Raw genomic sequence first — 12,297 nt, 5'->3', positions numbered from 1 at the left:
CAAATTAAAGTCGAGGCAAGGACTTCAGAAGAGTGAGGTGCTGGCAGAGTCTGCATGTACAGCTAAGACAGGCTTTACTGTTAATAGTGAATCGTGTTCTTGGATGCAAATGTAAACCAAGATAGCAAAGCACCAGCACAGTGGCTCTGAGATAGTAGGTACTTAACAAAGGCTTAGTAAAAGGAAAGAAATGCCTTCTGATATCAGGTGGAAATGGAGAAAGTGTTTGGCATGTTGGTTTATTCTTTGCAGATTTTCCATAGCGCCATTACCGTGGGGGAATATATTAGTAAAGGAGAAACACTGGAGTCTGGGACCCCAACGTATGATGGCTTCAAAGACCCCAATACCTAGGCAAGAACTAATAAGTGAGGCTTGAATCTGGACATGGAGGAGGGAAGGAATGGAAATCCAAGGGCAGAAGATGAGGCAGAGTAAAATGAGTAGGATTTGGTAGCAAAGATATAGAGAGGGATCGGGGTGAGGCAGACTGGACATAGATGTCTAAGTGTTAAAGAACGAATGGTAAGATGGATAAAGGGTCCCTTAATTAAATTTTAGTAAATGAAGAGCTAGTTTCAGAGCATCTATAATCTGTTCTCTTTTGTACAAATCACATCTTGAAGTTTGACATCTAAAAACTCTGCATTGGCTCCATTATAGAAACTGATACCAATGGGACAGATTTTTAACCTCTTCTACTTGGTCTGAAAAGTCCTTTAACATAAGACCTCAAACTGCATTTCCGGTCTCTAGACAGCACTCTGCAGACTTGCTGGTCGACATATACTCAAATATACTAACGTTCTTGCCGTTTCCAAAGCCGGCGCCTCAGCATGTGTGTCTATCTCCAGTGCCTGCCTTCCTCGCCTAGCAAACACGAACCCGTCCTGGCACAGAGTGAAGATGCCACTCTGGTGAAGCCGCCCCCAGCTCTCCCTGGCAGAGCTGCTCACCCCTTTTGTTCTCTGCTACAATAGCTCTCATTCATGACTTCAGTAGTATGTTCCATCTCTAGTTCGTGGGCTTCTTAAGGAATGGTAACATATCATGTTTATCTCCATATGCATGTACAGCATGTAATAGCAGATTAAATCATTGCTAATAAGGTTATTTGGATATTTTAGAAGAATGGTCTGCAGTGTTAGATGAAAAGTTAACAGTAGTTTAGGGAGAGAAACCAGATAATGGGATTTGTGTGCTTGTCTGGGAAAAACTGCTCAAATGCACCCATGAGGGCTTCTCGGCTCTGAGTTGCTGGGAAGAGAAAATACCAGGGCAGGAAGAAAGAGTGGAAGGAGCAGACTACCTTGTTTACTTAAAAGTTTATGTGTTTATTTTGAGAGAGAAAGCACCTGTGTGCCCACAAGCAGGAGAGGGGTAGAGAGAGAGAAACCCAAGCAGACTCCACATCACCAGCACAGAGCCCATCATGGGGCTTGATTCTACCAACTTTGAGATCATGACCTGAGCCTAAATCAAGCTTCTGATGCTTAACTGACTGAGCCACCCAGGTGCCCCAGAGTATGCTACCTTTTAAAGAAGTCTGGCTATGAAATAAGGGAAAGAGGATGGCTCCTTAAGTTGAATGCAACAATGAGAAGAGTTTATTAAGTTCAGTGACAACTTGGGCTTACCTTTAGAGAGGAAAAGAGAGGGACTGACTGAAAAAAGCAAGTGAAGGGAAATTAAAGGAGCTGAGAGACCATATGCTTGGGAGATGAGAAGAATTAGGCTAAAAAATAAACATGATAAAGTTTAGCAAGGAAAATGGAGAAATAGCTCTTCCTCTAAAATAAAAGCAGAAAGAAAAGGTCAGCTGAGATGATACCATATAGTTACAGAAGATAAGTAGAAAGTTCATATTCAGTAGCCTAAATCCTCTCACTGAACGGGGCAGAAAGATCACCTGCTGACAGTGAGACAGAAATAAGTTTTAGGTAATTAATAATTAAGGGCAAGTTAGTAGAAAATAAGCCAGTAAAATCACAAATATATACTGAGAAACACTGAAATCCCACTTGAGGTCAGGGAGCATAATTTCATAGTCCCTGAAAGACACATTACTATGTGACATCTTTGAGCAATATGCCTCCATGAGATGGGAGTGGAGAAATATATTGGGTAAAAGGTTCAGGATTGGGGATAGTGTGAAGGTGCTAAGGAAAGGAAAGCATGCATCATTGACCATGGGCTCTTTAACTGAGTAATGAGACCAAGGAAACAGTGGGTTTCTCATACCTGAAAACAGTACAAAGGGATTAGAACCGGAGAGTCATGACGGGACCAAAGCCACAGATTCCCTAGAATTGTAATAGCTCATGATGTGAGGAGGAGGACATTGTGGACTGAGGACAGGTTCCAGAATCTGCTATCTTGAAGGACCACTTTTGGGCAATGACCAGGGTGTCTCTGCTGGAGTTGATCAGTTAGGCTGAGAGTTGGAAAGACCACTGGTGATGGCAGTGGTAGGGGGTGGACGGAAGATAGAGTTCCATCCAAGTGTTAAGGTTCTAGAAACTGAGTGTCCTGGAGGTCAGTAAGTGGACACGATGAGGAAAGCGGTAACAACACAAAGATTTCAAAGGATAAGGGGTTGGTGAGCCATGGTTGCAGAGCTGGGAGCCTGAATGAGAAAAGGGAGAAGGAATAAGTTCTCAGTCTCCTGGTTCTGCTTTGGGAGAGTAGGACAAGTAGAGACATCCTTTTAGGAAGGAAAGTCGTATCATGAAGGGAAACTAATAAAGGTAAAGAGCAAGAGGGAGCATTGTAGGTAAAGTTTATAACGTGAATGAATTGACTCACAGCAAACAAGTGTTAACTATGTACCAAGGGAACATCACACTAAAAGAAATCCTTTACCATTCAAAGGTTACCATTTTAAGACATAAAGTGTTTAGAAACACAGTGTTTACAGCTAAATATACTGCTGCTATTCACGGAATACTTTAAAATAACTTTATATCTCAGAAAGTACTCTATAACCAGTAGGTCCTGGCCTGGGATTAATTTGATTATTGACTTATGCTGTATTTAGGTCATAATTTTTGGATGCTAAACATTTCATAGATTTCCTCTATTGAAAATGTTACCAGATAATAAAATAATTCATAGCAGCTCAGTACATTTAACAGTTTACTAAATATTACTGAGTATAAAATATATACCAGGTACTCTGTGGACAGAAGATGCTGAGAAGTGTCATCAGAGAATAATTCCTTTTTTAGGAATGCTGAGGGTTCAAACTATTTTTAATTTTGTCAAGAATGCAAATAATAGTTGAATATAATCAGAAAATATTGTGGCACTTAGAGTTTTTTGAACCTTAACATTTTTTAAATAGGTATATTATGTGGTTCAAATAAAATAATATTAAAAGAATATAGCACTATTTAGAATATTAAAATATGGTGAAACTAGGTTATCTATGAATTCTTACACATAAAAGTCTTAAATCCAAAGCACTTCATTTTGAATGTAAGTATTTATGCTCTGAGAAGATTTGGAAAATATAGGTTTGGGTCTGTCATTTTTGTAATTATTACTATTTTTATAAACTAAATACATATTCAGAAATTAGTTCCTTTGGATAGAAGGTAGAGCATACCTCTAATGCCTTATATGAAACTTGTATGTGTTTCTTGTGGTTTTCATATTATCTAATGTATTATCTAATGTATTTTCAGCTTCTAGAATGTTATAAGAAACAAAGTCACTGAACCACCAAAGGAAAAACAGTTTTGAAATGTACTCTTTTATTGTGCTGAATATGGAAAGCAGTCTTTGGCTTACACAATTGTCCTATTGGGTAGAAGCAGAAAACCGTTTCATGATTAAACAATGACCCAACAGCTCATTAACCCTTTCCCCCTTTCTGGAAAGTCAGAGGTATGTGGCTAGCAAACCCCAAAGAGGCGCAGAGAGGTATAGGAGCAGTGGTGAGGGATGGGGAAGACTGCTAAGGAAGCTCTTTCATTATTATGCGGGTGCTGGTTGTGCTAACTGGGTCACTGTAAACAGAATCTACCATGTTTACAAATTCTATCTTATAAAGCAATAGCTCTCCACACAGTGAACGAAAATTGCAAAACAAAAACACTGATTTTTCATTTCCTGTGATTCTTTTACTACCAAAGTGCCTCTCGTTCCAGGTTTTCATTATTAAATTGGCATAACAACTCTAGTCACATCAGTTTGTGCCTAAACGTGCTCTCAGTTTTCACACTCGCCTATACTTCCCCCACCCAGGTCCTTTGAAAACAAATTAAGGCAGTCTCATTTAGCCTCACTCAAGGTTCTTTTTTTTTTTAAACTGATAACTGAATTCAAGGAAATGAACATTCTCTGCCATTTTTACTAGTTGAGTGGCTAAACCTCTGGAAAAAAAAATCGGGATGTTTATTTTGAGCATTAAATGAGACCATGTTTATACAGCAGATACTCAACAAATGTTAGATTCTGATGAACTGATTTGCTATTTGGCCAAAAGGAAATTGGAGCCGTGAAAGTACAGAGAACTGAAGGGGTAGAAGAAAAAAATAAAAAGAAAATACAACTAGTTGTATTGTACCAATAAGGTTCCTTGAGATGTCTTTTACCCAGAGAATTAGATAGGCTCTTCCCATAATATTTAAATATACATTTATTAATTTAACAGATGTCAGACACATCTATTTATTTAATAAAAGATTACTTCCATGGATGAATTTGGGTAGCCTATGCATATATTGTAATAAGATTGAGTCCCATGTTCTATTGCTTTGGAAATTTTAAAAGCATGTAGCTTTCCTTGTCAAAAATCATACTTAATGCTGAATTTTTGCATGATGTAAATTTGTAGATGAGGGGAGGAGGGGTAACAAACGTGCTTGAGGAAATACCTTATATTTCTATGCTTCTGAAAAGAGTTCTCAAAGGTGAACTATAAAGAAGGTTAATTTTTCCTGGGTTTTGAGAGAATAGGATGGAATGAGCTTACCTAAAAAAAAATGAGTGCTGTACTTCTGATGTCCCAGAAACATGAGAGAGAGGGAGCAAAGGAGGGGGTATACCTGGACCCTTTGTCAGGATTTTTAGCCACAACTCCCACCCTGTATATGCTAACCACCTGTTTCCTGTCCTTGTGCTTAGGATTTCTGCTGACCTGACCATTTATTGCTAAAGGCATCTTTGTTCTCATTCATCTCTGGCTTTCAAATTGACTAAAACCTGTCCTATTCCCTTCTCTTTCCCCAAAGATATTCTGTGCTCACTTCCAGCCAATGACTGTCTTGTGCTCAAGGTCATCCAATACCTTTTTACGTTTCCCCACCTCAACTCTGTCTGGAAAATCTGATCCACAAATCTTCCCATTTATACCTTCTCCACGACTGTGAACCCCTCATTCTTTCTACAACACTGGATGCTCATAAGAAGGGTATCTTTAGGAAAGATTGTTGATGGCTATGGAAAGTTCAGAGATATCCCTCTACCTCAAGGTAGGAGTTAATTTAATATGTTTCAAGCAGACTAGTGCTCTCTCCCTCTCTCAACACTACTCTTCCAAAATGTAATGTTGAAAAGTGATTTGTGATTCAGCTCTTGCCCTAAGATGGGCATGTGTAGTCACGAAATAGAGGGTTTAATTAACTGAGTCTTTGTGCAAAACACCTTGGGATGAGGAGGTGCTTGTATCGACAAACTGGTCAAGGTAAAGGTCTTCAAAGGGTTTGTCAGGAGAACGCATCCTACAGTGGAAGTTGCTAATGAAGGCAGTTAATTTGTTCCTGCCCTTCTCTTGACTTTTCTCAGAAAGATTCAGAGAAAAAAGCTACACAGCTTTCACTGTAATTCATGCCAGTACCTGTCCTAGTCTCATGGGTAGGAAGTTTAGTTCTTTTAGATGTCCATCTCCTTTCTTCGTATAGCCTTTTCTGTCCATTTACCTTTTTGCTGAAAGCTGAAAGCTGTTCAAGCTGTTCATGGAAGCTATTCAGTCACCCAGTGCTCCGCCTAATTACGTCTCCTCTTGTATTTGACATGTTCATTATGTCTAGCATATATCAACTCCGTTTTATTTTTTTTGCCTTGCTTGCTTAGGCACAGTCTCAAAGTTCTCATCATTATTCAGTTTTCAAGATCTTCATTGTAGTCATCTGTGTCCCTGTCTGTATCAATTAGGGATTTAGATTGCATATATTAACAGAGGCTTAGAAAAAGATTTTTTTTCCCATTTTATCATGTAACAGGGAAATCTGAGCATAGTTATTAGTACTGGTTCGTTGGCTCCAAAATATTAGGACCTAGGTCTCTCTGATTCTCTTGACATTTGTGATCACAAGATATCTGCTCTAGCTTCAGTCACCTGGTCCAAATTCCAGGCAAGACAAAGGAAGACAGGGAAAGGCCAGGTGGCCACAGACCAGCCAAATCGGTTCATCTATTTAAAGAATTTTTCCAGAGGGGAGGTGGGTGTGTGGGGATGGGGGAAATAGGAGAGGATTAAGAGTACACTTATCATGATGAACAACACTGTGTAATGTATAGAATTGTTGAATCACTATACTATACACCTGAAACTAATATAATACTGTATATTAGCATATATCAATTAAAAACAAGAAATTAAGTTGAACAATTGCTTGGGTCAAAAAAGGAAATAAAGAACTTTTCTAAAACTGCACCCAGTGAGGCGCCTGGGTGGCTCAGTTGGTTAAGCGACCAACTTCGTCTCAGGTCGTGATCTAAGGGTGATGTGTGGGTTTGAGCCCCACTGACAGCTCAGAGCCTGGAGCCTGCTTCGGATTCTGTGTCTCCCTCTCTCTCTGCCCCTCCCCCACTCATGCTCTGTTTCTCTCTGTCTCAATAATCAATAAACATAAAAAATAAAAAATAAATAAAAATAAAATATAAAACTGCACCTGGTAACCTTTACTTAGATTTCACTGGCCAACAATTACTCTAGAGGAAATTAGACAGTTTCATATTTTAGGTAGGTTTATTGGATTCCCCTCCCCCAAATTGTATGTTTTATTAAGAAAGAGAAAAGGAGAATGAGTACTAGGTAAGCAAAAAGAAGCACATGCTATACCCCTTTCTCTTCTATTGGATCCTAAGTCTTTATTCATAATAAATAGAAAGAGCATAGGTTTGGGATTAAGAACCTTGTGTATAATGGTTAATTTTAGGTGTCAGAAACAAAAGTGGCCTTGTCTAGGCCACAATACTCAGATATATGGTCAAACACTAGGCTGGATATCACTGAGAAAGTACTTTTTAGATAGGATTAACATTTAAATCAGGACACTTTGAGTGAAGCAGATTATTTTCCGTAATGTGGGTGGACCTCATCCAATCAGGTGAAGTCTTTCATAGAAAAAGACTGAGGTTTCCCTATGGAAGAGGAAATTCTGCTCCAGACTGCTTTCAGATTCAAGTTGCACCTGAGTCTCTAGCCTACCAGCCTGCCTTAAAATCTGTTGGTCCCTCCGTTTTGTGAGCGAATCCCTTAAATAAATCAAATAAATCTCTATTTCTCCCTCTCAATATATAGATATACATATACATATATAGATAGATATGATATAGATACACATGTGCACACACACACACACATCCTACTGCTTTTGTCTCTCTGAAGATCCCTGAGTCCTATACTGAATTTGAGGTTTGGGCCTTTTGAGTGACTTTGGACAAAGAACCTGGGACTCCAAATTAGTTGAAACAAATCACGGATGTCAAAGCTGTGCTCTAACAATGTGGAGTAAGTGTGTTTCTGGTGGGGAAGGGAGGGAGTGGGGGGATCTTAGACCTCTTTTTTATATTATTGTTTCAACTTCACCTTCACTTCTCTTTAGTTGTATTTATTAAATTGAGCTTTCATGTTGAATTCCACTTGAAGAAATAGATCTACTGATTCAAAAAAACATACCAAGTGATCTTAAAGCTTCATTTCATTCCACTTCTAACAATTAAGTGTCATAATTAACATGGATACATCTCAAAACATGCTGGGATCTCCTCTGGATGGGTCCCGTGGGGGCTATGACTAAGGGAATTGATTCTCAAAAGTAGATGAGCTCCCTAAAAGTATCCAATGCTGCTAAAAAACAGTGCCCTGAGAGAAGTCGCAGACCTAGACCAAATCAGTGTGGATATTTGGGGTTTAATCTAGTGAATAGGGAACAGCAGTAAGAGTTCCCAGGCAATAGTGACACCCAGAGCCACCTGGGTTGTAATGTCATGGGTTAACGCCATAGTTTACTTTGAACTCAGGCTGAACAAGTAATTTTCTGCCTCTCTACCTGGGTTGGGGGTAATCTTCCTGATCAGAATCCTTCAGGAACAAAAGGGTTAATCTTCACATGCAAGTCTGTTATCATGGTGAGCCGGGCTAGAGCAAGTAGGGTCTGACACTAGACTAGGTGACCTTTTTATTGTCTGAGACCCTTTGCTCGCAGGAAATAATAAAAAGATGAAATATAAATAAATCCTCTGTAACACTGCAGCTCCAAATATACACCCAAAGGTCACTGCAGTGTTTTGAATATAAAAATATCATTTCCATGTTCTTAAAGAGATGTTTTCATTTGGAAGATTGTCACTCCTCCCCTCCCCCTCCCAAAAAAACCCCACAAATCCCTGTTTTTCCAGTTGTAAGAGCATTTCTGGAGAAAGACTTACCTGAAGAACTGGGGAATGGTGTTTAGATCATCTTACCGTGCTACATGAAAAGATTTCTACAAGAAGGCAAAAAGCCATTTTTTATCATAATATGGTGAAATGTAATGCAAGCAGAATTTATTGTTGGAACTGTCTCTATTATTGACCCAAACTAATTCTCTGTGAAATTTGACCAGCCTGCTTTTTGTACTTCATTCAGTTTATTCTCTAAGAGCTTTAGGAGAGGTAGCTTTGGCCAAAAGGGTATCAGATATTGCTTAAAATTAATAATTGAACATCTGTGACAGTATAAGTGGTTAAGAGCATAATTTTTTAATTTTTTTAGAAGCATCTGGTTTCAAATCTTGAGTCAGAATACTTGCTGGCTATGAGACCTTGAATAAAATGCAAAGTATCAATTCTCTTATTAAGGAAGGATAATGATAACAGTACCTATAGCCAGATAGGTCCTGATTTTGAAGATTATATGAGGAAGTTTATGTAAAATACTTAGCCAAGTGCCTGGCACATCATAAAAATTCAATAAGTGCAAGTTCTAGTTTTTCCACTTTGAGACAAAATGATGGCTAGTTTCAAAAGCTATAAATAACCTTTAATTTCTAAATAGAAGTGAAATCTTGTAAGTGGGTAGTGATTATCCAGAATTTCTTATTTGCAAATCAAAAACACTATCTTGATAGTATGGTCTAACGTGGCTCTGCTACTTTGGAGAAATGTTCCCATGAAATGAAAAGTCATACTTCAGATCAATCAGTATAGGATCAGAGAGGAGATGAGGTCAGGAAAGTCAGTATGAAGGATGAGGAATGGGAAGGGAAGAATGGATGAGAAAAGGAGGGAGGGAAAAAGAGAAAGGACAGAAGACGGGAGGGAGGTTTTGTAAACAGGCTAGAATAATCGGTTTCTGCATAATTGGAACTGAACCCTCAGTCATGGGGCTGATTAACGAGGGTCCCTCTGCTCCCTGCTCCCTAGGGACCACCCTCCCCTGGGCATTGCTGTTGTTCAGGCTCTTCTCTTCCTAGTAGCACCCTCAGGGCTGTCTCAAGGTGATACTCCGTCCCGTGAGCGACTTTCAAACTGTCTGCAGCTACCGTCACCCTCCTACTTATAATTTAGGAATCCAGACTCTCTAGGATCACAATTAAAGAAGAAAGGACAAAAATTAAATTTATGAAGTTTATTAAGCTTGCTTAAATATGACCACGGTCAAAATTTAGCTCAATGACCTATGGATAAGTTTTGAATTGTAAGTGTTATCAAATGAGGCAACTAGTTTTCACCAAAGGGCTTCATGCTAAAACCAAAATCAGAAAGAACTGCCAAGCAGGAAGAGAAGGGACAAATGGGACTGACAAAGGCTACCTGGTTGCATTAGTGAAAGGCAGGAGCTCTCTCCCAGAGACGCCCATCACTGCCATTCGTTCACAAGGCAAGCAGGGGTGCAAGCTAAACCCTCATATATTCCAAGAGCATCTTGATCAATACCTCTACTCCATTTTGCTATGCTAGGAAGTTTATCTCCGTGTCTTATTTAGCTTTAACTATACTCAATTAACTCTACCAGACATGCTCACAAATCTATATTTATCTAACACTAGCTGTGTATTTTTTCTCTTCATTCTTTTTTTTTAATGTTATTTTAGAGAGAGAGAGAGAGAGAGAGAGCAAGGGAGGGACAGAGAGAGAAAGAGACACAGAATATGAAGCTGTCAGCACAGAGCCTGAGACGGTGCTGGAACTCACAAACTGTGAGATCATGACTTGAGCCGAAGTCAGACGCTTAACCAACTGAGCCACCCAGGTGCCCCTCTTTATTCTTATTCTACCACCAGAAGCAGCCTAAGTTTTGAATTCATGTCTATAACTATGGATATGAACAGTTTTTTTTTCCAGTTATTTTTTCCTTTTGTTGTCACTTGTATTGGTGGGAATTTTTCATCTCAGCCAGGAAGAGTGAAATGCTCATTAACTGAGGAAGGCAATTTTCAGTCCAACTGGGTGTTTCATCATGGGAAACCTTCAAGCAAGAGTTTTGTAGCAGACATGAAAAAGTTTCAGGCTCTCTGCATTGAATAATAATAATTACACACGAATCTTGCAGGAAGAATGCATACATATGTCACTGTATTATTATTTTCCTTATTTCCATTCTGAGTGATAGTTGTGATGAACTGGAAAGAACATTACTTCTTGGGCCACACAGTGTTTGAATTCTGACTCTCCCATTTACTCTAGTTGCAACCTTGAGCAAAGACTTGACCTCTTGGAGTATCAGTTTTCTCTTCCATAAAAGTGAGATGCTATCCATTTTGGAGAGGCTCCTGCCTTAAAGAACAATAAACTTAGCATAGAGTATGGATGGAACAGAGAAGAAAACCCCAATGGGTGCTGCAAATGTGACACAGAGTGAAGAGAAAGTTGGATAGATGGAAGGATCAACAAAGGCTCTGATGACAATGGAAAGATTTAATGCAGGGACCTGGAGAACGGGATAAAGAGGAGGGAATTTCTGGTAAAGAACCAGCATGGTAATAGATACAGGAAACTGGCATGTGTGGTGATCAAACCACACTTATTGTGGTGAGCATTTTCTAATGTATACCATTGCTGCATCACTATGCTATACATCTACAACTAATGTAATATTGTATGTCAACTATACTTCAGTATAAAAAATTGTAACATTTAGGGACACCTGAGTGGCTCAGTCAGTTAAGTGTCTGACTCTTGATCTCAGCATAGGTCTTGATCTTAAGGTCATGAGTTCAAACCCCACATTGGGTGGGGGTGATGGTGGTAGGGGGGTGTCGAAGCCTACTTTAAAAAATGTAGCATTTATAGAGAAACTTTTCCCAAACTCTTTTAGTAAATAAAAAATAAATAAAATTTTATGCACAGCCCTAACATGTAAAATATTTCAAAGTAATAATTAAAGAAATTCTGTAAATTCAGTTTAGTGCAGTTCCTCCTGTAATGCTCTCATCTAATGATGTGTAGACAACGAAAGCTCAGGATAATAAACAGTAGTTGCATTTTCAATGTCCAGTACACTTGGACCAAAATCTCATGTGATTCTTGAAGCACCTGTTTGGATCATTAGGATTCCAGAGAATTCATTTGAAAAACCACTGAGATAGAAGAATCTGAAGTACTCCCTGACAGGGGTCTTAACTCAGTTAAAAATGGGAGCCTTTGCAGATTTCTTAATGTGAAATGATATGGGAAAGCACTGTTCTAGAAAGATGAATCTTGTAAAATGAATCTTATAAAATGACAAACTGGAAGAAGAAACAAGAAAATCTTTTCATTAGCAGGCTGTTGATATAGTGCAAAAGGGGCTGAACCCAAAACTGGGGGAGGGGAATGAGGTGTTCATTAACATTCTAGTTTAAATTAGAATTTTATTTTCTAATAAGAGAAACCTATTTTAATTCCATTACTAATGGTATTATTGCTACTATTACTTCTACATTAAACATACAAATTTTGTTGTTGTGTTTTTTAAATTTCAGCTCTTTGAAAATTAACTGTTATATAAGAAATGGAAACTTTGTAATTATTCTGGGAGGTAGGTTTTTAGCATAGTGTGTGGTTGGAAAAGCTGATCTGAAGATTCTTTTCTTTTTTGTGTTT

Source organism: Suricata suricatta, chromosome 5 (assembly GCF_006229205.1).
Source record: "Suricata suricatta isolate VVHF042 chromosome 5, meerkat_22Aug2017_6uvM2_HiC, whole genome shotgun sequence".
Classification (NCBI taxonomy): Eukaryota; Metazoa; Chordata; class Mammalia; order Carnivora; family Herpestidae; genus Suricata; species Suricata suricatta.
Note: the sequence above shows the minus strand (reverse complement) of the source record.